Source organism: Mesoplodon mirus, assembly GCF_964341445.2.
Source record: "Mesoplodon mirus genome assembly, chromosome: 16".
Classification (NCBI taxonomy): domain Eukaryota; kingdom Metazoa; phylum Chordata; class Mammalia; order Artiodactyla; family Ziphiidae; genus Mesoplodon; species Mesoplodon mirus.
Window position 1 is genome coordinate 56,133,751 of NC_138992.1, and position 6,487 is coordinate 56,140,237.

Genomic DNA, 6,487 nt, shown 5'->3' on the forward strand with positions numbered 1-6,487 from the left:
AATTTGACTTCCTTTTTTAACTTGTCACTTTAGGAGGGAATTGTGAGAGAGAAAGGGAGCATCTCTTTAAGCATCTATATCAACCCAAATAAACTGGAAACCATTCTTGTTATAGATGTCATAGCTGGATAATCCTAACATCTAACTTGTTGTGGCCATTTATTGTTGTTTAACAAATTACCCCAAAACTCAGTAGCAAAAGCCAACCATAGATTCTACGTGTCAGTAATTTGGAGAAGGCACAATGAGACCAGCTTGTCTTTGCTGCATGATGTCTTAGGTCTCAGCTGGAAGACTTGAAGCCTGGAATCTGGTACCATCCAAATGCTCTTTCACCCATTTGTTAGATGGTAGGTGCTGGTTTTTGGCTGGCTCAGTCCCCAAGAGCTACCATCCAAGAAGAGAAGCCTTGTGGATGCGTATCCTCTTGTTGACCTAGCCTTGAAGTCATATAACATCACATCCACTGCACTTTATTTGTCAGAGCGGGCACAAGCCTCACCTAGACTCAAGAGGATAAGAAACATAAATGACAACTCTTGGTGGAGAAGTGCTAAAGTCAATTTGGAAATAACCAAAAGGGATGGGGGTGATGTTGTTGTGGTCACTTAGGAAAACACAATCTGCCACATAAGTGATATGAAAAATAGATTTGACATATACTATTTTTTGCTGAGCCTTTTAAAATCTCAGTTTGGAAAAGGTTTTATATCCAGGAATGGCAAAGCAATTCCTATTGCCCCAACCTTCCTACAGATAACAGTTATAAAAGTTAAATAGTTAAAAGTAAAAAAACCCACCATTTCAAGAAGGGAATGACACTGGTTGGCCCTTTGCCTGAGTGCAGACTCCTGTTATCACCATGCAGGATGACTGACACTCTGATAGAAATATGTGGTCTTACTGGCCTGAAAAACCAGAGGGTAGGATTTGTATTGACCACAGCAGATAGAGTGGAGATTTCAACTCTAAAAGGAGGAGAGCTGGAGAGCTAAAGACCTACATTCTGCATATGAACACTTTTCTGATCTCTGGCTCACCTCTGAACTATGCATGTGGCTGCCAAGTAACCCAGCTAAGGCTAAAAAACTTAAAAAAAGACTTCAGCTTCCACCCTTTAAAAGAAAGACAAATTTGGGGGTTTTAGTCCAATTAAGCTATCTGCTAAAACAGATAAACCAACCAACAAACCATTATTATCATTTTTATTTTATTTTATTCTATTTTTTTCTGAGAAAAGTAACAGAATCCAGAAAGTCCATAGGTCTGGGTTTCATACCTTTTGAAATGAAGACACATACCTCTGAAGTTCGGTCGATCTTCTTAGGGCAAAAACTCAGTATGCTTCAGGAATCAGGTACGGAGAATGACTCAAGAGGAAATAGAATTGCAAAATTTGCTGATATATATTATCCATAATGTATGTGGAAGTGGATTCTAAGGGAGTTAGACCAAGGAGCATGGAAATAACACTAGAAAAGCTGGGCCAAATGCATTGATATGGGTGCAGTTACTGAACATTCTGGATTTAATGTGCTAGCTCATGGAGTTGGTGGTGACTCCAACAAGTTATTTGGTTGGTTAACCAAACCTTGAAATCAGTAGTGGCCTATTTTAATGAGGCTGAGATCCAGTGCTTGTGTGGCATGATGTGGAGAAGGAATTAAAAGGCCCAGAATTCAATCCCTTCACTGGGGAAGATATTGATGCATACACTGAGGGGACCACCTGCATCCTTGAAAAGGTCTGGGGTTGCTCTCTTTTGTAGTCAGGTATGACTGTGGCTAACACCACTCTTTATATGAGTTCCCTGATTTTAACAGAGATAATGGGATGCCAGAGTATCAGAGGCCAAGTGGCCAACTGACAAGGACAAAGTAAGCACATTTACTAGAAAGGCCAGTAGGGACATAATAGTAATCTGAACACTTTGGTCCATAGGGACCACTGACTGTAGCTAATTGATCACAGTGTCCCTAGGAATAAAATAGATGGGAAGTCTGTAAGAACACTGCTTGAAACTAAGCATGTTCATAGTCCCAGAGTATCTTATGTTTATTGAAGGAAAAGGGAAAGTCAGGTATCCTTGAAGGGGAGGTCAAGTTCACCTGAGGAAGAACCCTGCAGTATTGCCATAAGTATGTACTGTGAATCTATCTTCAAGCCTGCATAAATTTAGCAGAGTGAAAGTGCACTAGGGAAAAATACCCAGACCTTAGGGAATTATTAAATACTGCTTCTGGATTGTTGCTAATTCCAATGACCCAAAATACCATGGTGGCTCTGGTCAGGTGATATACATGGATGTACCTCACAACCCAGATGTGACTCACAGAGTACCCAGTTAGTTCATAGGCACACTGTGTTGTTTCACTAGTATCTAGATGTATAATTGGATTAGAAATACTTGGCTCCTGGAAGAATCCCCACACTTGCCTTGGGGCCATGGGGTAAGAGCCATTATGGTGGGAAGGACAAATGGAAACTTCTGAATTTTTCTTCTCCTTACCAAGATAGTAAACCAGTAGCAATGCCACATCTCTAGGGGGATTTTCAGATATTAGTGACACTATCAAAGACTTAAAAAATGAGAGGTGGTGATATGTATCATATCATATCATTCCTTAACTTGCCTGCTTGGCCTATGCAGAGGTTGAATGGATTTTGGAGAATGGCTGTGGACCCTATAAACCTTATCAGGTGGAGATCTGCAGTGTGTAGTATTTTTACTGAAGAAAATTAGCATATCTTCTGGCACTTGATATGCAGTTATGACCTGGTCAAGACTTTTTTCTCTGTATCGTAAGGACCACCAGAAGCTGTTTACTTTTACCTGGCAGAGACAACAATATACCATCACCAAGTTGCCTGCCTGTGTCAATCCTCCTGCTCTCTCTGCCACAATAGGGTCTCCAGAGGCCATGGTTGCACTGATATTTGACAAAATGTTATAATGATCCACTACATTGCGGACATTATGCTGACTGAATATAATATGCACAGAGTAGTGGGTATTTTTCATGCCTTAGTAAGACCTATGTGAACCAGAGGGTGGGAGATAAGTCCCACAAAATTTCAGAAGACTGCCATATTAGTGAAGTTTTTAGAAACCCAACGGGCAGGAGTGTGTTGTGACATCTCTTCTAAGGTGGAGGACAAGTTGCTGTACCTTGCACTACCTATAAAGAAAAAAGAAAAGGTATATTTAGTAAGCCTCTTTCTTTTTCAATTTAAGTTTTAGATTTACAGAAAACATGAGCAGATAGAACAAAGAATTCCCCAATACTCCCTGCCCCTCCATCCCCACATCTTGTTCTCCTTGTTTTTAATGACTTGCATTAGTGTGGTACACTTGCTACAGTTAACGAACCAATCTCGATACATTATTATTAACTAACATCCATCATTTATTCAAATTTCCTTAGTATTAACCTAATGTCCCTTTTCTGTTTTAGGATCAGTATAACACATTACATTTCATTGTTATATCTCCTCAGGCTTCTCTTGATTGTGATAGTTTCTCATATTTTCTTTGTTTCCAATGACTTTGACAATTTTGTCAAGTACTGTTTAGATATTTTGCATTATATCCCTTAATTGGGATTTGTCTGATAATTTTCTCATAGTTAGACCAGGGCTATGGATTTTGGAGAGGAAAACCGCAGAGGTAAAATGCCATTCTCATCACATCATATCAAGGATCTACACTATCAACATGACGTATGGCTGTTGCTGTTGACCTTGATCACCTGGCTGAGTTATTGTTGTCAGATTTCTCCACTGTGAAGTTCCTCCTATTGCTTTCCTACTTGTACTCCTTGAAATAAAGTTGCTGTGCACAGCATCCTCCTTGAGGATGAAATATCTATATAAATTATTTGGAATCCTTCTACAGACGAAATTTGTTTATTCTCCCCCACTGATTCTTTTTTTTTTTTTTTTTTGGCTGCTTTGGGTCTTCGTTGCTGTGCGCAGGCTTTCTCTAGTTGCGGTGAGCGGGGGCTACTCTCCATTGCAGTGGCTTCTCTTGTTGCGGAGCACAGGCTCTAGGTGCACGGGCTTCAGTAGTTGTGGCACGTGGGCTCAGTAGTTGTAGATCGTAGGCTCTAGAGCGCAGGCTCAGTAGTTGTGGCACACGGGTTTAGTTGTTCTGCAGCATGCGGGATCTTCCCGGACCAGGGCTCAAACCCGTGTCCCCTGCATTAGCAGGCAGATTCTTAACCACTGGGCCACCAGGGAAGTCCCTCCCCCACTGATTCTTAAATTGATTAATTAAATAATTTCACTGCAGACTTATAGCTATTTATTCTGTACTATGGGTTGTAAGCCAATTCTATTTCATTGATCTTGATGCTTAGATTTTTCCATTTTTGGCCCCTTTGAGTTCTTTCATTTGGGTCCTTTGTTCCTTTGACATTTCCTCATCATTGTGCTTTGTTTGTTTGAGTACAGTACTTCCTTACATTCTGGCATTACAAGATGTTCCAGGTTTATTTTGTGTTTAATTTTGCTTAAATCAGTACTTTTGACAATGTGACTGCCTAATACCTATTAATATTTTAGTTAAAACATATAGTAAACACTTAGTATGTGCTAAGTGCTTTGTTGCATGCTCGGTGTAATGCTATTTATTTTTATATCTAAGCAGGTAATGATCATCTTGATTATCACTCACATTTTTAAGCTCCTTTGCTTTTTACAAAGCTCCCCTCCACCATACATTGGCTCATTTTTTAACCTCACACAATTTTTCTATGATAGATATGGTAGGAATTAATTATGATATCTATTTCACAGATGAAGAATCTGATCTAGACTTTTAATAGATATTTTAAGGGAGAAATGAAACTCTAGTTTATTTTAGTGAGTGCAGCCTCTTCTGAATGCATGCAGCCATTTGTTCAGATTCCCTCTTAATCAATTTTACAGAGATTTTTCCTGATTAATGCAACATTGTGAGTACAATGAATTTACGTTTTGTTCTCTTACAGATTTATTCTTCATTTCCCTTCTCATTCCGAGCCATGAAAATAATAGAAAGATTTAGTTACATAAAGCCTTGGCTTATTTCAGTTTACTTCAGAATATGATGATGTAAATTGGAGAAAACTCTATGGAATATATTATGATTGCTCCCTTTTTAAGCATAAAACTTTCTAAGAAGTGAAATAAAATTCCAGTATCACAATAAGTAAAATATTTGATGTAAACTAAGAATGTCAATAAACTTGTGGGTTATGGCACCAAATATGTTTTGACAAACACAATTCTGTAGAGACTTTAAAGATTTTAGTACAGTTCTTGTCTTGTAAAATATGAATGCATCACTTCATGGTGAACGTATGATGTTGCAATGATCTCCTTTCAAATGTCTTACTTTGGAAGGAGCTTGACTTAATTTTTTGTCTCTCTCTCTTTTTTTTGATATAGGTTCTATAACTTCATGCATAGCTCATATGTTTTCTTACAGGATTCTATTTGATGGACTTTGAAATTACAGATCATGATCTTCCTTTTACTCAGAGGCAAACCCTTTCTTTACTCTGCACTGCACTCTAGTGTTTGCTTGTTGGCATCCAGGGAGAGTGCTGAGGTGTGAGTTTTACTACAGTGACTTGTACAATGAATAGCTTCAGAGAAGCATTAGTGAATATTCTGGGAAGAGTGCATAGCTCAACTCTATAGGCTCTAGCTGAGCTGTCCCACTGAGCTATAGATAAAAGATGACCACATTTAGACACTTTAATTGAACTGCTTTTGGCTTTCTCCAGGTTTTATGAGAAAAGGGTCTTACAATACTCAGAAGTAAAAACTATGCTGTCTCCATGTTCAGAATGCTGAAACTGAGTGTTATCTCAAGTGGAAATATTTTGAACTACATTTAAGTTTGGTTTGTTTGTCACTTCAAATAGCCTTCCAGAACCACTATCTTTTGGAGGCTCCATTCATTTTTCCTGCTAGTTTTTGACCTGATTTAAGGGGAATGGCAATATATGGAAATTTACCCTTCCATTATCACGCTTATATTTGGAGCATCATGGATATGTGCTAGGTGATTCTTCATAGGGACACATTTTTTGGAATAAAGCTGAAACCTTATGCTAGAAACAATTTTTCTACTGAAGAATCTGTGACATGTTTGTAGGAACAAACCTGGGCAAACCATAAATGTGATAGGTAAAAAGCAGAGTCAGATTTGCAGGCCAGGTTTATCAACACAATGAACTGGGTGATTTCTTGACATATGACAAACTCATTTACTGTTTGTCCAGGAAACAATCTGACATTTTCCTAGGGATCTTACATGCATTTTAAAAGATTTAAGTAATATATGGCCAGAGCATTCAGTGTCAGTAGTTGCAGAAGATTAATCAGTTTTGGAGGTAACATCTAATCTATTCAAGGGATTTAATTCATCAAAATTTATTGATCTCCAACTATGTGCTATATGCCTTCCATGAGGTAGAGGATATGAATAATCTGTTTT